This window comes from Martes martes (assembly GCF_963455335.1).
Source record: "Martes martes genome assembly, chromosome: 9".
Classification (NCBI taxonomy): domain Eukaryota; kingdom Metazoa; phylum Chordata; class Mammalia; order Carnivora; family Mustelidae; genus Martes; species Martes martes.
Window position 1 is genome coordinate 122,507,232 of NC_137896.1, and position 27,076 is coordinate 122,534,307.

Sequence of the window (27,076 nt, forward strand, 5' to 3'; positions counted from 1 at the left end):
AGGTTCCAGAAAGTCTGTAATGTCTTAGTGTTTGGAAATCCTAATGTGAAGTAAGCAAGGGGAAAGCCAATGGCAACTTAAGGCTGTATTCATTCAGAAAGACTCACTCTCCTGCTTACCACACATAGGATTTAGTCTATTACCTAAAATGGTTCCTCCCACCACCTGTCAATCTGTCATGTGGCATCCTTTATAATTTGCTCTTTAGTAATATTTTTAAAGTTTTCCTGATAGCATGATTAAGGGCTTCCATCCTTTGGTTCCCCAGATGCAGCAGTTTCTCAGTCATTGATATTTCCCTATTTATGAACATTATTCCTTTAATTTTTAGGTCATAATGTAAGGAATAATCTATGTTGTTATCATTAGTGATACACAAGAATGTTGTTGGGAATAATCAGTGCTAAGCACTCTAATGGATAAGTGAGCCCACTCTATAGAATTCTAGGTACCATTAATTGTTCTATCACACCTATCCTCATAGATACACCCGCAGAAAATACACTCTCCTTTACAACTTCAGGAGGTCATCTGTGGATCCTAATTTCCATAGAGAGCTATGCTCCAATTTTAGATGAATTACTTTAAGTTTCAGAAAAGCTACTTTTCTATTTGCAATTGTATGCCCCAAATGTGGCTAATAATTGTGTGTATAATTAAAAGAGAATCTCTCACTCACAGCTAAATCACTCCCAACCCTTAGCTCTTAGTAGACATGCTGTTTGCGTAATGATGGCTCACATCATGGGACTTCTGTAAGAAATGACATGCAAGACCCTTCCTTTCTTTCTTCCCTCCCTCCCTCCCTCTCTTTCTTTCTTTCTTTCTTTCTTTCTCTTTTCCTTTCTTTCCCTTCCTCCCTCTCTCTCCTTTTCCGTCCATCCTTCCTTCCTTCCTTCCTTCTCTTCTCATGTAAGCCCTTCCTTCCTGCTCTTCTTCCACTAGGAAGTGCTTCCCTCTGTATCCATCATGGCTCATGGATAAAATGAGTGTAACGAAGACTGACTGATATTTTAGGATGATGAACTCGCCCAGATTATCACTAGCGAGCTGCTAATTAAGCAAAACCAAACCTTTATTAGGATTTACTGTATTAAGGGAGAATATCATATTGACAGAATCTTAGCAATGCCTAAACTGAGGAAACAAGAATTCGAGTATTTATAGGGTTTTGGGGTCTGAGCTTAAGTGGATTTAGGCAGATCTTAAAAGTTGGGAATTGATTGGGATTGGGTACAATTTGTAATGTAATTGGTTAGAATGGCAGACACAGCAGAGTGAAAGTCTTAAAGTGAGTCTTGATAAGTAAACTGTGGTTAATAAGTAAGTTGTTTCCTAAGTGTCTCTTACAAACTGATCTGTGGCAAGTTCCTGAAGCAAGTTGTGAAATGGCTTATAAGGTTATAGCTTATCTTTTCTGGGCAAAGCTTTCTTGAAACAAATGACTAAATTATTTTTAGATCAGAGGACTACAGTCTTATCTAAGTCATAGTAATGGAGATGGTCTCAATTCTCATGAAGCTTGTTGAGAAGAAAAGGCATCACAGACAATACATGATGGATCTTTGAGGGTTGGATATAACTCACCAGTTGAGAACTCACATCTTTCAGAAGTGATGGCTGTAAATCCTGATGCAACTTTATCTAGGACTTAGAGAATGGATAGGATGTGTCTAGTAGAGAGGCTGGAGTATTTAGGCTGAGGTTAATAATATCAAGAAAGATATGGAGGTGACAATATTCTCATGTGATATATCTGTATGAAGCACAGGTTAAATTTGGGAAGTTATGGTAGTTAATGTCAAGTCATGATAAATCATATTATGAAAGGCCCAGAATTCTAGGTAAATTGGTTTGAATTGGTTAAGTTAGCATGGAGGAATCTATGTCATGGGCTTCCTTGTAGTCTTTTTGGCCATTTGAGATCCTGGTGGTAACTTTAAAGAGAAGGCCAATCTGCTGACAGTTATTGAAGTTTTTAGTATCCACATGAGACCAATGAATCTGGTAAGAAATAGACAATATAATATGCCAGACTTCCTTCAAAGATGTATTTTTTTAATAACGAGTAAAATTTGCATAATAGAAAATCATCATTTTAATGATTTTAAAATATATAATTCAGTGGGATTTATTATATTATGGTGTTCTAGAACTATCATTTCTGTCTAGTTTCAAAATATTTCATCACCTCAGAGGGAAACTTCCCTTCCCAATATCCCCTTCCTTCAGCTCATGGCAACCACTAGTCTGCTTTCTCTCTCTATGGATTTGCCTATTCTGAAACTTTCATATAAATGCTATCAGACAATATGTGACATTTTTGTGTCTGTTTTTTCCTTTAACATGTTTTTAAGTTTCACCTATGTTATTGTATATATCAGTACTGCATTCTCTTTTAGACATGAATAATATTCCACTGTATGGATATACCAGTTTTGTTTATCCATTTATCAGCTGATGGATGTTTGGGTTGTCTCCACCTTTTGCTATCTTGAATAGTGCTGATATGACAACTTGTGAAAATGCGTACTTTTCCCCAAGAATTCTACAGTTCATGAAAACTTCATGAACAGTTCATGAACTGCAGTTCATGAAAGTTCATGCACCCCTTTATAATTTTAGGATATTCCTGACCTAATATCATAGCCATCTACATCAATTAACAAAGACACTGGATGAAAGTGTTATCAGGATATATATAGGAAAAATTAAGCTGCACCTGCCAATTTAACCTCAGTCCTAATAGATCCTCTACTTTTTTTTTCCCCCCTTGGAAAGTTCTTGGAATCTTTTTATTATTAATATCTACTCTTAAACATTGAATAATCTAGACATACTAATGTTTGGTACTTTCTTATCCACAGAAGGTTATTAAAATTACAAAAGCCTTACATGTCAACGGAAAAGATGAAAAACATTCAACAGTATAATTAACAGATTATCAAAAGGTGACCCTCTTAACTAGTTAACTAATGGTAGGTTCGAATTTATATTTACATTACAGAACAGTGCAAAGTTGAGATTTGTCTCACATGGGAAGTTCTGACCCTGGAACAATGATGGTTAATGGGAGCGTCCAGGAGAAAGATCTAAATCTATTCTGAGAATACTGCTGGAGCTGATGGAAGTTCTAGAGCATGAGAGCAATATGATAAGAATGATATTTTGGAAGATGACTAATGTGGCAGCAGGGTGGATTCATGAGTCAATTCTTACAAAGTGTTTAAAAGACTAATTGGTTTGGGATGCCTGGGTGGTTCCATTGGTTACAAATCAGACTCTTGATTTTAGCTCAGGTCATGATCTCAGGGTATGAGATCAAGCCCCTCATCAGCTCCCCACTCAGTAGGTAGTCTGCTTGAGATTCTCTCTCTGTGCCCCTCCCCTCTGCTCATGCACTCTCTCTAGCTCTAAAGTAAATGAATAAATCTTTAAAAAAAATAAATAAAAGGCTACCTGGCAGACAGCATGAATAATAGAAATAATAATAACAATAATAATGATATTGATAATTTGGAGAAGGAGGACAAATAGGAGGCAGAAAGAATAGTCAGGAGATCATGGCAATAACACAAAGGCACTGATGCTTGTGTGAGGTTGTAAGTAACAAGGAAGAATCAACCAAGTGCCAAAGCAAGATAAATTGGAAAGTCAGGTAAAACATCATGCAACCTTTTCTTTGCTCACTACAGCATTTATTAGCCTTAGGTCTGGTTATTTAACATGTGACAAAGCAGCAGCAATAATTTCATCTGGGAGTTTGTTAGAAATCCAGAATCTGAGGCTCCACCAAGATGCTTGGAATCTGAATCTGTATTTTAATAAATTATCTCCATGATTCTGTGTCTCTGATTAACGAAGGACCTATTTGCAAATTCAAATGTGTCCTGGGTGTAAAATGTGTAAAATGTGTCCTGGGTGTATCTTCCTTTATAGGAAATTCATTGACTATTTGTTTGGGCTCTTCGATACATACGGCCACAACCATTAACATTTCCCAACTACAGAAAACATAACCTCTTCATTCCCTCTTTCTTCTATTAATATGAGTATTTATTTATTAAGATTTTTAAAATTTATTTATTATTTATTTGAGAGAGAGAAAGAGAGAACAGGAGCAAGGGGTAGGGGCAGAGGAGAAGTAGGGATGCAGCGGATGCTGGGCTTGATCTCAAGACCCTGGGATCATGACCTGAGCTGAAGGCAGACACTTAACCAACTGAACCACCTAGGTGCCCTAATATGAGTATATAAAAGACAAATTACAACTCTACTTAATATCCTTCAAACCCTAAACTTCTTGTACTTATTTACTCATTTGTTCTATTAGTTTAATCATTTAGAACAGTTTCTGTACAGATTGGTTGGTCATTTTTTTTAACTCTCAAGACTTCTTGAGAATTTGATAAAATCTATGGAATTCCTTCACAGAAAAATGCACACAAATACATGCAAGCACTTTTTGCCACACAACTTATTTTTGCATTGTAAATGTATTTCCTTCACATGTATTGACTGTAAAAGTCTTCATAAATATTATACCTCTTGTTTTTCATGCAAAAATAAATACCTTCTTCCTGGAAAAGGGCAAATAAGACCAAACCATACAAAATAAACAGAATATAAAACATTTTATTACTGAGAAGTAAATTCCAGTGAGATGCCAACTTTGACATTCAACTGATTCTTTTTGTTTTGAATCCAACAAGTACTGAAATCTCTTGACTTACAAAGGTAAGGATGAGCAGAGAGCATCAGAGTTCCCATGGCTCACATTGCAGATGAAAGCAGGCTCTCTTCAAGGAATAGGAGAATTCTTTAAAATCCTTCAGGTTGAATCAATGTCCCAGTATTTTCTTTTCTTTGTCCTCAAGTCAATTGGGCAATCTTACGAAAAGCCTACATCATTGATATTATCTAAGTGAGCATGAGACAGGTTATGAATTTATTACCTCTCTGAATCTACCTAACTTTTGAAATTATTGAACAGAACCGACCTCCAAAAGAAATTCTGTAGTTTCTTTGAAGGTATAACTGACTTCCAATTACTGAAAAGCAGACACAGACACACACACACACACACACACACACACACACACACACACATGTCTCTCCTCTTGGCTATAGTCAATGGAAGTTCTTCTTCAAATATATGAAGTTTTATAACAGTACAATCTTTTCTTCCAGAGTGGAAACTTACTTTAATCAAGAAAGGCTACAGGTTTGTTTTGGATTTCACTTTCCACACCCCTACACCAGCGGGAGTCAGAACAATGATTTCTAGGTTATATATTGAAAATTTTGCTTTATTGATAAGGTCAGATACATGCAGCAAGTGAGTCAATAAATAAAGAAATTCTTCCCAAATTGCCTTTAGAGATGGATTTTTTTTCCCCCTCTCACCAAAAGGAAAGAGAGAGAAAGAAAAAAAGAAAAATGAAGTTCATTCAAGTGTTTTAAGAATTCCCCTGGTAAGCCAAATGATTTCTGTGCAATAGTAATAGTCACATTTTACTATAATTTCTTGAAAATTGTCTTAAGTAGTGATTTTCAAGGTCTGGGGCTGGTAAAGATAACAGTTTGCATGGCAATAAGCCAAGATTTCTTTAAATCAAATTATGTGACTCTAGAAAGCAATGAATAAGAGTACCTTTTTTTTCATCAAAACACCGAAGTCCTATGTGTTTTATACACAAGTTACTGTCTTTCCTAAAAATATGTGGTCCTCTGGAGTATCTTGGCCTGATTCAGAAGAATCTACTTGGTAGGAAGAAATGTCATATGGTATTCCACAGGCTTCCAGAGGAAATCAAGAAGAGCCCCTCTTTCTTAACTGAGAGATAAGGGCCTTCTTCAGCATATATGAGCTATCACATCCCCATAATTCCCTTTGTCTCCTTCCATTTACCCAATTTCCAAAGTCTGCTCTTGTCGAATGAATGAAGAAGAAGCTTTTCATGCTGTTTTGTTTTGTTCCTTTATCTCACACTTTAATAATTCAAATTTGACCTTGAGATTGGAAGAAATATATTACTTAAAATTTACATATAGGTGGGGCTGGGTCTCATCCAAATAATCATATAAGAGGCACACTAAAGCACCTTTATGAAACAAAGGAAGGAAAGACAAAGGAAGGTCACATGGAACTGTCATTTACCACCTTGAAACACCTAGGGAGACAAAGTGGGAGATATGAGAGTTCTTCTCTGTTGAGTTCTTGGGTATCCTTATAATAATAGCAGCTGCTACAACCTATTCCTCATGGAGTAATAAGACTTTATATTCATGGAATTTTCCTTGTCAAAGAAACCTTTTCCTTGCTATCAGTCACTGTGAATCTCCAATGTGGTTACTAATAGAAAGTCAGCCATGATTTATGGAGTCTATTTAATTAGTTTTATTTTATTGTATGATTTTTGAATGGTAATCCTATGCCAGATGCTGTGCTAATCAAGGAACAAACATTGCTTAATACTTATGAAAATCCTTGACATAGGTTCTATTGTTATCTCCGTTTCATACATGAGGAAAATGAAGTTCAGAAAAATTAGGTAGTGTACAGGCAGAACTAGGATTGTGTTCTAGATTTATTGCACTTCATAATCATCCGTCCTAGCTGCTGCACTTTACTACCTCCCATGAAAACATCTGTGTTCATCTGGCAGGCAAAAATCAGGAGCTGGTTGCCTGCACCAGAGAACCCTGTGGTTCCCATTCAGTATGTTTTTGAAAAAAAAAAAAAGGAAAATCTCTACATTCGTTCCAAAATATATGCTCTCCCTAAGAGATCCTTGGACTTTTAAGTATTGTTTAAACCCTGAATAAACTTGCAGCCGTTCATGGTACAGTTGCCCATGTGAGAAACCACTGAGTCACACATCACTGCCTAGAACCGAAAACCTCTGTGCTTGTGACTTCCGGTTTACAGTTAATGCCATTTGTGTCTCCTGCCCATGGTATGTTACTACGAATGACTCCTCCCTCCTGGTTGGTAACTGCAGAAGCCTCTCAGTAAGCCTCACTTTTAACCGCTCTGGAGGTAAGCGTGATTTAGGAGATCCCCCAGAGCACTTTCCCCCAAACCGAAGGTCATGAATGCCACATAGTCTATATTTTAAGCCAAATGCGTGTTCCATATAGGGTGCCAGTTTATCCAACTTTTGGGATTGAAATAGGATTAGACAAAAAAAAAAAAAAAAAACTATATGTACGTTGTTACTAAGTGCTCTCTGCATATTAAAAAACAGCAGTTGTAAGAACCCAAATACCCCTGTCCTGCAGTCTTCACAAAACAGTCCAGGCACTGTGTGTGCTGCTGCTCTGTAAGACTGAGTATCCAAACAATGCCCTCTAACTGTTCAATGGGCAGAAATCGGATAGTCTGAAAGTAATTTTAGAAAATGGATCTCCTTATACAGAGGGAAATCCCTCCCCTCCTATAGTATAAATACTTCATTAAGGGACATATCTTCGGCCAAATTGAGATAATCCAGGAAAAAAAAAATGTATCAACCAAAACAGGCTTCGGTCTCTCTTTAGTTTTAAACCTTCCCAATAAGGAGACTCAGGTAGTACAATTTTCCTAGAGCACACATTTGATATGTTTCTTTTCTAACCTAAATCATAGAAACTTGCCTTGATGAAGGAAGATTTTTTTTTTTTTTCCTCCAAAGGGTTTGCCTGTCAAAACTGTTTTACCACTTTATAATCTTTCATTGCTTCACTAAGTTCCTCCTGCCCCCTAGGGAAAGTCCAGCCCAGCTTGTTTGCTGACGTCAGAGACTTCAATACGAATGTCCCCTTTTGTCCACAGGAAAAATAATAAGACACGGGGCGCCTGAGCCACATCCAGGCATTAAGTCTGTTTACCGAAGACGGTCATTATTCTGTAATTCTCTCTGCTAATGTTGTGTGGGAACAAAGCCTTTTGGCTCCCTGATGCTAATGAGCTTAGGGCATTTCTCTTGTTTCAGTTCCAAGGCAGGGACTTTTCTTATTTTCCTTTCCTGTCACCTTCAGGTGAGCTAATCAGCAATGAGCAGCCACTGCTTTTGGAGCCGGAGAGTTTCCAGCTTTCCCCCTTCATGCTTCCGTCTTTCGCCAGGTCCCTTTTCTTTCCCAAGTCATTTTTGGCTCACATATCCATTGTGTTTGGCCTCCCATGTGGATGCCTGATAGCTTTCCTCCTGGAAACTGCTCTGTGGAGATTTCTTTTTGTTTTCTGAACATGACTTTTAATTACACTTGGATTATTTGGCCATCAGCTGCTATGTAAAGCCTGAGTTAGTGCCACCTAACAGCGTTAGGGTAGAGAGTGGCTAGTGGCCAGAAAAGGGGCCTTTGCTCTTTACTCTGAAATGGGCCATCTGTGGAAAAGCAGGGGCTATGGAGATAGTCCCTTATATACCTGATCCAAGCTCTGCACGTAGCGCACGAGTCCTACCTGCTAGGCTTGGCAAGGAGAGACTTTAACATATTAAAATTCTTTAGTATGTTCTCACTCCTTATTACAGCATCTACAATTTTCAAACATTTCCATGGGAAATATGGACTTGTGGCTATAAGTGGCATCTTGTACTCCAGATACATATTTGATTAATGGAGAAATTGTGCTTTGCTCATTGACATCTGGGTAGGGTGTATGGCCTTAAACAAGTCTCCCAAATTGATTATGTGATTTCACTGATTGTGTGCAGTGGGATCTTATCTCAATCATCTTAGAAGAGTCTTCGAATTTTCATGTCTCCTTGGAGTTCTCACATTCTAGCACATTAGCTTGATAACTATAGACATTTAGAAGATGTTTGCTAACAAATCAGTGATAAAGCTCATTAAGAGCAATGTAAGATGAAAAATATTTGTAGGAAGCTCACTTTCAAAGTTTAAGGTCAGAATCTTCCGAAGATACTTCTTTTAAAAATGAACATTATATTCTAGAAACATTTACAATAAAATTTTCACTTTATCTCTCATTTGGAAAATCTAAGAGTAGTCTTGTTCCCTGGTAGAGAATTACAAAAGAAATTATCAAGCTATCAAAACCTGCCATTTAATGTAGATTTTTAAATTATAGTCTAAACATTTTATTTGACAAGACATATTTTGATGTTTGTTTTTTGTTTTTGGTCTTTTTTTTTTTTTAATACCTTTCCATCACTTGGAACTGGGTTTGTTTGTTTTTTGTTTTTTGTTTTTTTAACTTCCTTTTTAGAACTGAGTCTTAATGCATCATTTACTTGTTTTGTAGAAACATTTATTTCTAGTTCTTATTAAAATAAATTGTATAAAAGGAAAAATATATGCAAATGTAGCCAGATTTTAAAAATCCCTTAGCATGCATTTTGTAAATTTATCACAAATTCTTATCCATTCAGTTGTATAAGATGACAATTTTTTTTTTTTTTCTGGTAGTTCAAAAGATACCTCAGGGTCCCATAGGAAATCCATACTCACCAGACAAAAGCAGTATAGTGTCACAATCCTGGAATAGATAGCACATATAACAAGGAGAAGTGAAGGCAAACACATTTCTTTGATTTCCCTGTGGACACTTCTGGTCATGGTATTTAAAAGGAGCAACTCAATGGAAAATGTTTTTCTTGCAAAACTCAAATATCTAATACTAACATTTACCTGGACCTGGATTCACCTTTGCAAGCTGTAACTGACTGATCTTATAAACTTGAAACATACCCAGTAAGTTCAAGGTGACGTCTGTCTGCACACTCCTTTCCTCTCTGTCTCTCTAGGTAGTCTGTGTCAAGATCTTTTGTTATGTGGAAACTAACCTGCCAAAGAAGCCAAGAGAATCGTTCACTTAACACTACTCTCTTGGCTAGACCAGAAAAGAGGTTTTAGATTAAATTTTTAAAATATCGTTTGATCACTGGCCTTAATACAACTAAAATGGAGCTAAACTTGCCATTTTGACTTGTTCATGTGCAATGAACTAAGGTGCTCTTTTTTTGCTAGTTCATTCCACAAACTAGTATTGACCACCCACCATGTATTAGGAGCTGGTGGGGAGGGAAAAAACAAAAAAACAAAAAAAACTAGATAAAATATATTCTCTGCTCTCAGGTGTACACTATCTGCTGAGGGGGACAAACACAAATATTTTTGAAACATCACGGAAATGAACTAATAGCTGTATGTTGAAAGCACCACGGGAATGGAGAGAATAGAGGAAATGCAGCGAAACCAGATGTCAATATCAATCAAAACTGATTTTCTAATTATTTTCTAGAAAAAAAAATGCTCATTTTAACTTCGAAAAATAGGAGGAATAAGCTATGTTCAATTTGCTTATATGCAGTGGGGACAGGACTGGTCAAAGAAGCAGAGAGAAGATCAGGAGAAAAGAGACAACGCCTAAAACCACATGATGTGTTTCGCAACAAACAGATGGGTGGTGCTGGACTATACACCATATAACAGTAAGTTCTGAAAGATGTTGCTAGATAGATAAGTCCAGCAATAGAGAGTCTGTGTATATAAACACTATAAATGTTATACCAAAGGTGATATACGGTAAGAAAAACTTTCAAGGAAGGGAGTCAATCATCACATTTGTGTTTTAGGATTAATTCTTCAGTGGTTCTGTGCAGAGTGGTTTGGGGTTACAAGAGGATCAGGACCGGTGAGTTTACTTAAGAGGTCCCGAAATCCAGGCGTGATAAAGAGGGTGGGCCTTAACTAGAGAAAGGGTGGAGAGATGAGGAGAGGAAATGGAGGGCTACTTAGAAACCAAACCCAGCAGGAAATGGTGGTTTGATAAAGGGACAAGGAGAAGGCAGAGGGAAATTTTGATCTCCTGTGTCTAGCTTGAGGACTGACTAGATCTCTGTGATATGGATATAGCATCAAATGTTTGCTAAAGTCAGGTGTCTCGTTTTTATACCTCTGCCCAAATAACTGGCATGTAATAGATGAAATACTTTCATGAAAGGTGATAGTTGAGTTAGGCCTTCAAAGACGAATACTGTGTTAATTGATGGAGACCAGAAATTATTTAGACTAGTGGAATTAAACCAGGTAAACTGAAGATTAGAACCTATGAGTAGTAATGGTGAGAGAAGACACAAATGCTGATCTTGAAGAAACAACCATATAATGGCAACTGATCTGTAATCTATAGGTAAGAAAGCGGTTGTTTATTTAGGTTTTCATTATTTTTTCTAATCAATAGGGGCAAGACATTGTGAGAGAAGTAGTTTAGGGAAGCTCTCTTGTGCGATCCCTATGATGAGAGGAGGGACGCTACTGCCAAGCAATAAAAATATGATACATTGAGATTGTGGGACAATAGGGGGTTCACTATGGGGGGTGGTAATAGAAATGATGATCAGGCAGAGCTGGTGGTTCAACTGAATTGGTCTTTAAGAGAGGGAATTTGAAAGAGAGAGAGAGAGAGAGAAAGAAAGAAAGAAAGAAAGAGAGAGAGATTTCTCCTATTTTGGTGGTGGTGTGCAGGCTTTAGCAATCCCATCATAAGGTCCAAGGGTGAACCATATGTTAACTACATTCCCACAACAAAAACATTGATTTCTCCCTGGCAGTGACGACTGGCTGCCCAGGTTTGTAAGATGCTTTAACACTTTTAACAGGACATCACCTACGAGACACAGAGCTAGCCAAAATCCCTTTCTATGCCAATTTCACCTTTTTATTCTAGTTGTCTTTATTGTGAAAACAATACTGTAATACCAATAAGGGGGGTTTTAAGAAGAAAAACAGTTCTTCCAAAATTTTACTTCCCATATAAAAATTATCTTTCATATTATCTTCCAGTTACTTTTTCTGTTCAAATACATATTTTTCTGAAGTTCTCTATGTATTCTACACACAATTCTTTTGCTCCCTTTCCCACTGACACGTGTATTTTCCATACTGCCATTACTATCACCTGCATACCATGAATCATGTGTTTACATTGTAATGCTTACAGCTACTCTTTCCCTGAAAAATATTTCAGTTGTATATTGAAATGCCTACATCTCGAGCCATGAAACATGTAATAGTAAACATCTTTATGTGCTGTGTAGCCCTCCTTTTTTTTTTTTTTTTTTTTTTAGGACATTTGTCCAGAAGAAATAAAATGAAAAAAACACAAAGGCAAGCCACACACATAACTTCACATTTCCTAATACCCACATTGAAAAGGTAAAAAGAGACAGGGAACACTAAATCTAATAACTTATTTGATCCACGATCTTTAAACATTTCATTTACACATATGACCAAATTAAAGTTTTTAAGGAGATACCCTATATTCTTTTTTTTAAATTGTCTTTAAAATCCAAGGTGCATTTTACTCACTTACATATGATAGCACATCTCAGTCAGACTAGCCAAATAGCAAGCACTCACTGTGGCTTATGGCTACTGTGATGAACAGCATGATTTCAATGTATTCCCTAAAGAGACAATCATAGTCATAGGACCAGAGTTTCAAAAATTTGAGCAATGTTAAAACTTTTGCTTCATATAGTTACTTATTCACTTTCTCAAGTAAATCTATCAACTTAAGCTGTATGTTTAGTTTAATTAGCTAATTAATTCAATATTTCCTGTACGTAGATCCTGAGCCAGATGTTACCAAAAAAGTCCTACAAACAAAATGTTTTCATTCAACTCCAAAAGGAAGTCACACAGAAGGGTGGGTTGAGATGCCATAGCTTTACTTCAGAACCAAACACAACCAAGTGTTATGTTGTAAAAGTTAAATAAACACATAAATAAACTTACGAAATTAAAATTTGGTCACATTAAAAAAAGCGTCAGGAAATATACTCAGCATTGTTTATAATTTCTTATAAAAACTATAATTTAATTGTAGGCCATGATCATAACAGCAAAAGACATCTATACAACATAACAGCAAAAGAAATCTATACAAACATAATCAGAGAAAAACTGTTCAGTATGGCCAATGCAGATAATTCCAGTCCACCCCAAACGAAACATGTGTCTTCGTCCTACCCCTACAGATGGCTGGCGTCTCTAATTCCCAGTAGCAAATATCGCTTTGCCCAGGTAGATGTTTTCAAACTGCACATAGCTGGGGCTGTTTCACTCCACGGGCGTGAATTGCCAATCCTATCATAGCAGCTTCCGCTTGAATTTTCGGCTGTAATTGTTCACATTCTTGCAGTACTTATGCTACGAGGGCAACAGCATCAACAAACAGAAGCATTTGCAGTTTCTCTCCATCTACTGGGAAACCGCCTTCCTAATCAATTCTCCTCAGCAAATGCTCCAGGACAGTGGAAAATTCCTTGGGCGAGAGATAATACCACCCAAGGGAAAATGCATTTATAATTGATGTGGTAAAAAGCTGTCAGACAGACATGGGTTTTCTCAACCGTTTTTGTAAACACTGTTAGCAGCACTTCCTACAACAGCAGAAGTCTATAGCCTCTCTACCTCTGGGTAGAAAATTGTCTGCGGTGAGGAAAAACCCACATGCCACATCTTGTGCTGCTGCCTATCGGAGTCCCCCCAAAACTAAATCATTACTGTGCGTACTCATGGCTCACATTTACCCAGCTGTACATTTCTTTAAAGTGTGCTTTTACATGAAATGCTTGATTTACGGCTGAGTACATTGCCAAGGATGGGGAAGAAAGAGAAAAATGGAAAGGAGCTTTATCCAAAATTTAGGTTTCCTTCTTAAACGGTCTTGGAAGTTATTAGGAAAAGACATGGTTTGCCATATTTGGGGATTATAGAAGATTTCAGAGATCTGTGCCTTACGTACAGCCAGGTATATTCTGCAATTGGCAGAGTTTTACAGAGCTAATAAGTTTAAATGATTTCAGCTATCAGATGTGAAAATCCTAACTGTATACATGGAGTCATACTCTATTCTTAACTCACTTGTGTCTGCTTTCAGGGAACCTTAAGAAAGAAAACAAACAAGTTTTCTTATTTTCTTATATCTGCATAATCTCAAAAGTCAGCCAAAATAACTTACATATTACATAAGCTTACATATAAACTTAAGTAGAATTCAAGGTGGTTTTCACCTTTCTAAGGATATTGAATTTTGAATTATTGCATAATTTTGCACCTGTGAGTACAGTTAAAAAAACATATATGCAACATTAAGAGTCATACTTGAGTTTGAATCCTAGTTTTGCACTCATGTTTTGATTCTGAGAAAATAATTCAATCAGTCTGATCCTCCATTATCCACCTGATAAATGGGACTAATAATATCTCCCTTTAGATAAAAGATGAGGAGAAAGCAAACAATAATTTGTAGGTAAAGTGCCTCACATATAGTAGGCATTTAATACACAGTGACATTAAAATAATATCAAATGTATGGTTAATTTCTGGCTTATTGTAGGATTTGAATTGAGTCTCCCATCAGCTACATTGACTTCATGGGAGTTTCCTTTCCAAGATTACTTTTGGGAATAAAATTCAATATCACTACTGGTTTTAGTTTGGATAAAGGACTGGCATCAGTCTTGGAACTGTCCAGTTGGGATTTTGATTTTATACCATAGTTTTTTATTACTCACTTGTCCCATGTTTTTAATTGTGTACTATTTTTAGTTTATCTTAAATCCATGCCTGTCTATCTCCACTGTTTAAATGCAAAACAGACAGCAGTAGAACCCAGAAGATCATATGAAAACTGTGGCCAAAGCAAACTCCATTTTCATGGTTAACTCTGCCTACACCCTTTCTGAAATTGATCTGATGACATTTAGATTCTGGCAAAAAAGAAACCCATGCTTTTGGTTTCAGCCAATAGAAAGAAATCGAAAGCCTACGTTAGTGTTAAAAAATAGTCATCTGGCTGAATTTGCTCTACCAGAGACCGTAAAATAAAGTAGTCATAGGAGCACAGACTGTGGAGCCCAACAGCCCAGGTTTGAATCCCAGCTAGGTTATTCACTAGTTGTATGATCTTGAGCAAATAACTTAAAATCACAGTGCCCCGGTTTCCTTACTTATAAAGTTTGGTGTCCAGGCAATAAGATAGATGCTGAAGAGAGACAATTTTTTTAAAGATTTTTTAAAGATTTTTGTTTATTTGTTTATTTGAGAGAGAGGGAGAGGGAGCATGAGAGGGGCTGTGGTGTACAGAGGGAGGGGGAGAGGGACAAGCAGACTCCCTGAGATTGGTCTTGGGCTCAATCTCAAGACCCTGAGATCATGACCTGAGTTGAAGGTAGAGGCTTAACCAACGGAGCCACCTAGGCACTCCTCAAAAATGACAATTTAACAGAGTTTAATAAAAGGAATATTTATAAAGTTACGAGCAGGCTTAAGGAAACCTAACAAGGGGTAATAATACATTCTGACAATTGAAAAACCTTACTCTTCCTAAGTCTGAAGGGGCCAGGGATAGAATGGCTAATGGAATCTTAGGAGAGTTATTGCTGTAGGAGTGGGCCAGCTATGGAGGTGTGGGCTTGGTAGAGAGATGTATATATTGTCAGAATGCAGCCTGGCATAAAGGAAGCTGATGGAGTAAAAATATTGACCTTTCTCTCCTCCTACTCTCTCATATATTGCTGGTATCTCTTACTGACTGGCTTTAAGGACAAACCAGAAGGCAAGGAGACTGAAGCAGGTGAAGAATGAAGGAGATGTGACATAGGATGGCTAAGGACAAATATTCAGTGGAGTAAAAGTTTCTGTTTCATGCCATTTTTATACAAGTTAAATGAGTTAATATCTATCAAGCACTAAGAATTGTACTTAATGCATAATAAGGATTATATAAGGTTGTTTTTTTTAACAAAAACATTTAGTATTAGCTTTACTATTACTGATAACTTCATAAGTGAACAGACCTAAAGATAGCTCAAGATTCTATAAGAATGGGACTGTCTTATCTTTAGAAAAATTTAAAATCTTTATGATAACATTTAGGAACAAGATGCTAATTTCTGAGATACCAGAATGTCTCTGTAGACCTCAAGAAGGAAAAGGAAAAGAAGCACGAGTCCACATATTTTGGCCAGGATTACATTGGCTATTTTAACTTGAGTTTTCTTTGTTTAATAGCAGGTACTCACGCTAAGAGATGAAACTATAGTTAAGTTGGCTAAAAGAAGAACAGGAGGGAAAAAGAGAATTTGCCAGACTGAGTGCTTCAGGCTCAAAGAAGGGCAGGGTCTTAGAGGAGATTGGTCAACTTTGCTTAACACGACATTAGCTAGAGGTTTGAGTGCAAGCTTATAGCTATACTAATGAATCAGTTTTAATTAGGTAGCTACCTAAGTGCAGGCAATGTGCTACATGGGCCAAACATATGTCAATAACCTGAACACAGTCCCAGATTTTCAGGTGTCATTATTTTGTTGGGAAGCAAACACAAGATACAAAACTGACCATGCTAGGAAGACATGAAAAGACTCTAAATTAGTGCTATTGGGAATAAGTGCTAGAGGATTTTGGCATCTGGGGGGTCTCCTCCTGTTAAAGACTTATTGGAAGAGTAGAAGAGATAACTTTGGGAAGGGCTTTGGTTACAGGATGGTCTTTTTAGGCAGAAAAAAGACGGAAAGGACATTTATAATGATGATGGAGTTGAAAAGTAGAGGATTGCTTGCTATTTGTGGAGACTGCAAAATATGCACAAAGGCATACATATTGCAGGACAAGGCAAATTAGACTGGTCCAACAGGAACGACTGGGAAGAAGACATGACTAAGTCTGAAGTGATAACACAGACCCAGAAAATATAATATTTTTAGTACAGAGCCAAGAGTTTTGTCATGTCCTATTTTCTATTCAGCTAAAGACAGCTTGAGAAGTTGATTTCCCTATTGGCTTTTGGATGTGGATACAAACACATTAGTTCTGGGCTACCTATATCTGAATCAATGACTAACACAGATAAATCCATGCATGCTAACTGGTTCATATACACTATGTATTTTCTGACTTGTTGTTTGGAATTTATTGATCCCTCTCAACTTTCTATCTACTCTGTGATAGACAGAGAAGTCAATGTAACTATATTAGAATTGATCTTGTATTCAAAAAGCTAACCTCGAGCCAATATTAATGGATTGGGGATATAGAACCAAAGCTGGACATGAGTGCCTGTCAGTCCTGCGTTGGGAATGATGTTGTTTGGAATGATGAAGTACAAGACAAGAGAAGACTGCAATCTTGTAGTTAGCCTGCTTGGTTAATGCACATGGCACTTAGAACCTATCCAGTCTGTAAATGCAGATGAGTGCTTATGCCTTGCTTCTCTCTTCCTGGGGTGTGAGAACCATCCCAAATAATATTATGAAACAGCAAACCAAAACATTCCATTGCCATTCTTTCTAGCGGAAGATTCTGTAAAACCTGCTACCTTGCTGTGCTTAGGAGTTAGTGGGGAGAGAATAGCTCATGCATGATGGGATAGATATAGACATTGAAGAAGACAGACATTATCACAAGAAAAACACCCCAAGAGAAAAATGAGACAAGAAAAGAAGCAGGCATTACAAAATAGAAAATCTAAATGGGACATAAACATAAGAAAAGCTGTTTAACATCATTATTAACCAGGGGTTTGCAAATTAAAGTGCGTTGAACATTTTATAACCACAAAATGAATAAAAATTGAAGTCTGAGAATTCCAAGTGTTGATAAGGTTTTGAAGTGATGAGAATCATCATATACTGTCACAGGGGGTATAAATTAGTACAACTGTTTTGAAAAACAGTGTGTTATTACCAAACACAATTGAAGATGGGTGAATCCTATAACCCATAAATTTGATTCCTGGATATATATCCTAGAGAAAGTAATGTATGTGTACCAGGAACTGTGCACTTTTTTGGAGCATTTTCTGAAGAGCAAAGTATTAGCAAGTATTAGAAGCAATTAAGAATTGTCCATTAGTGATAAAGCAGATAAATCAATTTTAGTATATTCATATATCATAATAAATACTACACTATACACCAGTAAAACTGAATGGGCTGTAGCTACCTAAAATAGATGAATCTCAAAAATACAATGTCTATTGAAAAAAAGTAAGTCATAAATATATTTAAAGAGTGTGTTTCCACTTAAATAAAAATTATGATGAGCTGAAGTAAATGATAATACTGATTTGGGATCTATTAATATGTGATGAGTGGTACCCGGGTGGCTGAGTTGGTTAAGCCTCTGACTCTTGATTTCAGTTCAGGTCATGATCTCAGGGCTCTGCCTTAAACGGAGAGTTTGCTTCTCTCTTTCTCCCTCTCTCTAGGCCCCTCTCCGCTCATGCTGCTCTCTTTCTCTCCCTCTGTCTCTTTCTCTCTTGAATAAATAAATGAACCTTAAAAATTTATATGATGAAACTACTTTTAAAAAGCAATGTAGGGTGGCTCAGTCAGTTAAACATCTGTCTTCATGGGGCACCTGGCTGGCTCAGTGGGTTAAAGCCTCTGCCTTCAGCTCAGGTCATGATCTCAGGGTCCTGGGATCTAGCCCCACATCCTGCTCCCTGCTCCACCGGGAGTCTACTTCTCCCTCTGCCTGGGGCTCTCCCTGATTGTGCACTCTTTCTCTCTCTGACAGATAAATAAAATCTTAAAAAAAAAAAAAAGCAACAAAATGACTAACACAAAACTTAAAGTAGTAGGATAGAGGAGAGAGATGTAATCAGTGAGGGGCATACTTGGGATATACTAAATTCTGCCTATGTTCTGTATCTAAAGTTGGGCAGTAGGTAAATGATGTTTCTTTCCACGCTAAAATGTAAACTCATTCTCCTCTCTTTCTGTGTGTCTTTCTGTACACATGCATACATACATGGATACAAATATATGTATGTGCAAATGTAAATATATATACTCACTTTTCTATGGAAGATATATTTAATAGTAGAAAGCCTCTTACATTCATTACATGAATCAGGAAAATAGCCAATTTATGTTGGGTTTTTACTCACTTGGGAAGATGTGCTTGCTTTTATTCCATTGGTATAAGTTGACTGAAAGCACATTTTGCCTCTAGTTGTCTTCCTATTCTCCTCTTCATCACCTAAAATCTTGAGTTTTCCATTCTTACTGGTTTTTAAACTCACTCCAGTAAGATTTTTACCTCATATCTCCGCTGAAACTTTTTTCCTAATGCCAACCACATCCATTAGCAACACGAGTCCTTATTTCTTATTCCTGGTCTTATTTGGTGTACCCATTTTAGGTTCAGAACTCAAGTGAAGTGCTTCACGGAAGATGAAGTAATCAATGTAATGCCTAAAATGGGTACACCAAATAAGTAATCTTAATTTTCTGGTTTATATTTTCAGTTTCTTTGGCTAATTCCTCTCCAGTTTGCAACTTCTTAACTTTGAAATGCCCCAAGTGTGGTCCCAGAATTTCTTCTCTATCTACACTCACTTTGGATGAATTCTCCACCAGTACCATTGCTTTAAATAACCATCTACACGCTGAAGGCTCTAAAGTCTTCTTTCCAGTCTAGACTTTTAAGAAACTTCAGACTTATAATAAAAGTTCCTACTCTTTGTATCCATTTTTCAATGTCATTCCTTCCCCCAGTGTGTTCTTCCTCCTGGGTCCCCATCAGGACATGGTGCCACCATTTACTTAACTATTAAAGCCAAAAAGTAGATATTCCTTGATTACTTTTTCTCACTCCCAGTATTCAATCCATCCTATTGGCCTTAACGTCAAAATTTATCCCCAAACAAACAGATAATTTTTCACCATATCCAGAGCTACCACCATAGTTCAAGTTTCCACATGTCTTACCTAGACTATTGCAGTAGTCTGTTGTGTCCCTACTTCTGTCCTTCAGTTCTGTACTTTCCTCCTTCAGTCTGTTTTTCACAAAGCAGCTAGGAGGAATCCTCTAAAAGACGAATCAAATGATATCAACTTTCTACCTAAAACCTTCCTGAGGTTTTCCATCATATTTTGATTCAAATTTAAGGTCCTTAACTTTAACTCACTGCTTCTGTATTTGACCATCCGGCTAACTCTTCAGCCTCATCAATCACTCTCTCTACCTCCCTCTCTCTCGCTTCATTGGGTTTTTTCCTCTTTCTCCATTGCAGGAAAAAAAAATCCTATATTAAGATTTTATACTTACTAATCCTTCTGCTTTTAATAATCTTCCCCTAGTTATTTGCAAGACTATCTTCCTCTGTTAGGTCTGATTTCTTCCTGTGTGTTATATGGGTTTTCCTTGACCGCTTTATTTAACAAAATGCCTATAAAACTCTCTATCCTCCCACTCTGCTTATTTTTTCCTTAAGGATTTTACCATTTCTTGACATAACATTAACTTCATTTTTTGTTTGTTTCTGATTATCTATCTCTCCTTCTAAAATAAAAACTTCATGGAGACAGAAGCTATTTTTGTTCATTGTTATATGTACAATACTTAGAATGGTGCTTACCATAGCGTAGGCACTCAATAAATACTTGACTGACTGAAGGAATCTCTGGATGAAGTGGGTATATAGTTATAAAATTTGGTTCCAAATTTGTGTTACAATTTTTTTTTCTTCTTAGCCATTCTCAAAGGAGGCTCATCGGTTGCTCATAATCTCTAGGTAAATTTAGTATGGTCTTGGTAAATATTAGTGGACAACTCTCTGGATAAACAATTCTAATAAATTAATGCTTAAAAGCCTTAAATCATATTTGTTTCCTCTTTTAAATGTCTTGTATTCTTAAATGTGAACCAAGTTAGTGATCATAATTTGATCAGGACAGACTCAGTGGATCCTGACTCATGACTTGCCACATGATTGATTATGCAGCCCTCTCTCACAGTCACTATGAGAGTGTGATATACACAAGAATATGCAATATAAACTTGGACTTCACTATGACCCATCTATGATCCAAGTTTACACATCATGCTGACTTTTTGCCCCAAATTATTTTGATGAGTAATGATTTGATTGAGGGTAGATTAAACTATTTTTCAATTAGCTTTTTGATAGTTTATTTGAAATGATTTAAAATCTTGTTGACGTTTTGGCAAGTGAACACATTGCTTACTCTTTTAGAGTATTATCTCTATGAGATAATAAAATGATTCAACAAAGTTAAATTGTCACTAAGTAAAGCTGGGTTTCCACAAGCTTTTTAAATAACTATTAAAGCACTGAATACTGTAATGAATTTAAAACATATAGAATCACATTTAATTGACTGGCAGCCTCTGGAAGAAATCAACATTTCTGATATTCCCTGAGACTATCTCCCTTTCATTCAGTTACTAGGGCCAGTGTTGGAAATGTTTGATGCTGGGCATGATGACTAAATCTCTCCTCCTTAATCCTCATGCTCCTTCCTTTTATTCTGTTAATGAAGGACCTCTGCAATCTTGCTAAATGGATCTTTTCAAGATTTATCTGCTTTTATTTTCTGCACAGATCCTTTGCTCCCACTTAAATAATCCCACTGTCATCTATACAAGGATTGCTCAGTTTCTCTTTAAAGTCTTCACTAATGATACTCCAAGCTGATCTAGCTATATCTTGATTCCCCTTTTCTCACACACACACACACACACACACACACACACTGGCCTGCAGTTTAAGGTAAAACTAATCTAGGCCTCCTCCATGGAACCTCGCCTGTTCTTCAGCAGGAAGAAATTCCTTCATTCTCTGAAATCTTAGAGCCTGTTTATATGTGAGCACCTATATATTTGAGAGCTGATCAAACACATTATTACTTTGTAATGTTAATTCTCTCTACACACACAAATGTGCATGTGTCCTTGTGTGTATAAACTCCTAGAAGACATTTGAATTTCCTTGTTAACAAGGGCTATCTTTTAATTCCACAAAGTATTCATACATTCATCTTCATAGGTTTTTGAACCTTTTTTAAAAAAGCTTTGCAACATGCCTTTGCAATTTAAGTGACTGTTGTCTGTGTTTCACTTTGGAGATGAGGTATTCCAAGCTTATTCCTCCTCATTATTTTTGTGGACTTTAAGGGCTGAGAAAGAGGCCCTTTATTTGCTACATCCAGCCTTTTATGACTTTGATGCATCCAAGGGAGTGTCCATTATTCCAGGAAGCTCCCAGTTGCCTTGGTGGCTTGGTGGCAGGAGAAGATGGCATAGCACCACTCTGTCATTCCTTGCATATCTGCCAAAATATTTAGAGGGGATGAAAACAGGAAGTCTAGAGCAGATTAGCTATCTAGTGGTATTAAAAACAAACAAACAAAGGGACAAGATGTGGCAATCCCCAAGAGGAATTGCTACAGAAAGAATGGTGTCCGTGGATTAATCCAACAAGCTGGAGAATCTGCTAACCTTCCAGCCCTGATTAATAATACAGTCCCCGGGACATGTCTGCTTTCCTCACATCTGTCAGGATTCTGGGTTCACAAGACATTTTCCCATGATCTCAAATTCCCTTACAGCAGCCTTATGAGTAAGAAAAAGTAGAAATTGTTCCAATTTTTATATTATCTCTATCAAACAATGCTTTCTGATTCACAAGTCCCTTTCCCCATCAGAAATATTTTTTTTTTCTTTTTTTCCCCCTTTGAAACCTTTTCTTATGAAGTCCTACAAGCCAGGAGTGTGCCCATTGTGGCTTCTGAAAGCCTTCGACTGATTGGCTTGCCTCTCAGAACCTCTCCTGCTGTGTGCTTCTTTTCAGCACCAAATAAGTGTCAGACAATTAGAGATGGGACTGGAGATGTGTAAATTGTACTGTCGCCAGCAACAAATTAGTAATTTCGTGATAATACACTGTCCTTGTAACATGGTTAGAGTTAGTAAGGTTACCTGCCTCTATTTGTGCTAAAAGGCCATGGGAAAGATTGATGAAGATCCTGTGTGGTAATTTATTTTCCTTCTTGACATGCTCCCCTCACTACCATCCCCCTCCCAAGAAATGAGACATTAACCAGCCCTTGATTATTGAACGAAGCCTCCACCTGGCCTCCCCAAACTCATAGTGCTTTCCTTGTAGTCCTTACCTGGAAGGCATTGCACCACTAGTGCTGAATTGGGTGCAGGAAGGAAAGCTCAATACACAGTGAAGAGAATTAACCTCCCACACTTCTTGATCTAGCCTTCTTTTATTCCATGATCAGGGCCTTAATGGAAACTGATTGTGGGTTCAGAAATCTCAGTTACTGCTTTAACTTGAAAGCTCATAAATATGAAAGGAGGATATCCTGGCCTTTGTATTTCCTTAATAAGTAGATACGGGAATAAGTCCTTCACAGAGTTGCTGTTTCCAGAACTGAGGCTTCCCAGACTTGACCTTTCCATAGGAGGAGCGTGTGCATTTCTGAAAGATCCTCCCATTGATGGATACCTGCTCACTTGCCTTGTTACCAATCTGACCACTCTTCTAAGGAACGAGACACAGAAGGAGAAACATTTACTCTAGAAAGTCCCAGTTAAACTCTGCCTGGCGTTTGTTACAATTTAGTAATGAGGCAGTCTTATCAGTGGGATTGGTTGTAATGTTATTGTGATATTGTGATTTATAAGAAATACATTTGGATAACCAAAATGTATTTCTCAAACATATTTGGTTTTTGTCCACAGTTTCTGGCTCACAGCTCCCCAAACACTTGTAATTTCCTAAGTGTTAAGGGCAATAAAGCTATCTTTTTTATGTTAATGAAGATAAGGTTTTGATCTTTTCTTAGGCAAGGAGAGTGGTGGGTAGGGCTTGTTGCCAGGAGGAAATCATGTGATTAGAGGGTTGGAACTTTCAGTCCTACCCCCAACCCCCAGACCTCAGAAGAAAAGGGAGTGGCTGGACCTTGAGTCAGCCAATGACCATGACTTAAGTCATTCATGACTATACAATGAAGCCTCAATAAAACACAAAAAAGAGAAGGTTCAGAGCAATTCTGATTGGTGAACACATGGAGATGCAGGGAGAAGGGCATGCTTGGAAAGGATATGGAAGCTCTGTGCTCTTTCCACATACCTCGCCTATGTATCTCTTCATGTGGCTATTGATTCATATCCTTTATCATGTCCTTTAATGAACTGATAAATGTAAGTGTTTCCCTAAGTCCCGTGAGCCACTCTAGCAAATTAGTGGAACCCAAGGAAGAAGTCATTAGAACCTCCAGTCTGCAGCTGCTGGATCAGAAGAAGAGGTAACAACCTAGGCTTGTGACTGGCATCCAGAGAATGGGCTGGATGGGTACTCTGACACGACTGAATCCTTAACCTGTAGAATCTGATGCTCACTCCAGGTAAATAGTATCAGAATTGAGTTGAATTCTTGGACACCTACCTGGTGTCTGTGTGTGTGGAAATGGCCCCCATATTGGCAATGGGTTAGGGGACCCTAGTAGACCCATCAACATAGTATTTGTTACCTAGGTATGATTTTTTTTTTTTGTAACTTTGTGGCAATTATTTGCCCATAATCCTGATAAATTTACTACAAACTAACTCCACCACAATTCCTACAGAAAAGTGAAAGTTCAAGAATAGCTAAGGGAATTTTAAATAGGAAAGGAGAACAACTCTTGCTTTTTTAAAAAAAATTAGGATATTATGTAATTATAGTAATGTGTGGTAATAATGTAGTGGTAACCAATACATAAGTAGAAGGGAAAAGAGAGTCAAGAGACTGATGCTAACATCTACAGGAAAATGGAATATGATTGGTGTTCAGTGGGGAAGTGAACTGGTAAAATAACAGACTAAAACTAAGTAGAACTGGGAAGGAAACCCCAATCCCATATTCTCAATTCAAAATTCATAGCAGATATAAAAAATAAGAGTATTTTTCCTACCTCCCTCCCCTCCTTTCCCCATCCCTCCCTCTTTTAACTTCTTTTTCCTCTTTTTCTATCTCTTTCCTGTTTCTCTTTTTCTTTCTCCCCTTCTCTCTCCCTCTCTCTGTATCATATGTACATTTGTATGTACCTATCCATCTAAAGAAATTTAGAAAGCATAATGTTGAAGAAAGAAAGCAAATTATAAAACACAATTTAAAATATGTATTAAGTATATATATTTAAAAACATACTCTAAAAGCCCTTGATATGTAATTAATAATGTGTGTATTTGTATTGTAAAGGTCAAGTGTACAGAGTAAAAAAATCAAGCAAAACAAGCGACATGCTAACAGGAAAGATACCCATATAATTCATAACAGGATGTACCTCTAGGGAATCAGGGCAGAGAATGGAGCAACAGAGGTGGGACAAAGGATGATACTTATTCCTCAGAAAAAGGTTGCACTTGATGTGACACAAAAAGTTAACTGTTTGTCTTCTGAGTACCAGGTGACAAATATAATGGGTTTTCTCTGTTTCAATAAAGAGAGAAAAAAATGTCTCTGTCGACCTACCTGCTTACTAGCATATACATTCTGAGTGTTGTCCTCTAATTGGCAGAGCTGGATTTACACACTCACGTGCACACACACACACACACACATACACACACATACACTACCAGCCAGATTTAGGAGTATATTCAAAGTCCACAAAATTCAGAGAAAATTCTGCTTTTACTCTAACTTTCCTAGTCACTCCCTCCTCAGAAAGAACAGAGAGGAAACATACTAAGAGGAATGTAAAGTGGCAGTCAGATGTATTTCCCCCTACTTTAAAAAAAAAATCTCTAATAAACCTTTGATAAATTCAACCTATCTCAGCTATACTGATAAAGATAAAGAAAATGATTTAGATTTGTTTCACACTGAAGAGGAAAGGAAAGCATTAGATCAAGACTGATGAAAGCAGTGTGTGTGTGTGCATGTGTGTGTGCATGCATGTGTGGGTGTTGTGGCAGTTGGGTGGTGATGGTGGTGGACTGATGAGTAACTATAATGCTCAGGGGAGGAAAACTTGGTGGGAAAGCAGCAAGAATCCTCTGTATTTTTCCTACAGCTTCATCTGTTCAAGCCATGAAACTTTTTTTCAGCTTTAAGCAAAGCCAGAGCTGTTAACCCAATGACTCTGAAGTGTTCAGTGGCATTTATGTTGTTCATAGAAGGGGTGTAGCGGGTGGAAGTTGGTTGAAAGAAAAGTTACCAGAATTTTTGGTAAATGGAGGGTCACGTAGCCAGAGGGGTTGGTCTTTGTTGTTAGCTGTCTGGGAAAGAGGAAGGGGAGGCAAATACATCTTCCTGGGTATACAGAGGCAGAATGCCCAGTGTTCTAGAGACCAATTTCACTGACATTCTCAACTTTAGCAAAACCATTCATTTTCCTCTTAAATAAGAACCATTGTCATTTTCTGCGTTGCAAGATAATTAACTAACATGGATAAAGAGCTATTGAAATGTTGAGTGTCATTACCCCAATGACTCATTTTTTTAGAGTAGCTTTGGATCAGGATTGGCAAAGTTTGTGAGTTATGGTGGGGAAAGTTTCCAGGGTTGTAAAGCCCTAGATTTCTAACCAAACTGAACTCAGGGTGCAGGGCACAAATAAAACTTAAGGATGACAAGTTTGAAGCTTCTGTCACCTTGTCTGACATTAAGACATTAAGCTGTCAGTGAAGGAGCACTGAAAATTCCAGGTGCTTCCTCAAATCTGTTATCGCCCCAATTAATGAAGCAGCTTCAGATCTAACCATCAGCAAATGATCTAATTCGATCCCTTTTTTTCTCCAGAAGGTGTGATGTAAATCATTTGACCATAAAAAATAAAATTTAGATATTAATACTCTATAATTAAGTATTAACTATGGAAGTTAGCACTTCCTTATTTAACATAAACTATAGAAAATGAAGGTCAGTGGTCTCAACCTCCAAAAAATTTATTTTACTTGTAAAAAAGAAACTATTTCTCCTAAAACAGAAAAGGACAATAGCATAGTTTATCCAAGCATTTATAATTGATTTTTAAAAATGATGCCTGTGTTTTAATACAGACTCAGAGTATCAGAGAAGGCTCTGCTGAGAATGGACAATGCCTAGATACAGGGAAGGAGATAAAAAGCAATAGTGCATTTCAGGAGGAGAAGCCCGAGATATAAACAGTGAAAGCTTCCCTTCCCTTCATTTTCTTTATTTTCTCCCCTCGTGTTATTTTAGGAACTGCAGGGAATATGTGGTTGGATCATAAATGCTGTTCAAAGATCATATGGTTAATGTTGCAATTTTTTAAATATAGAAATGGCT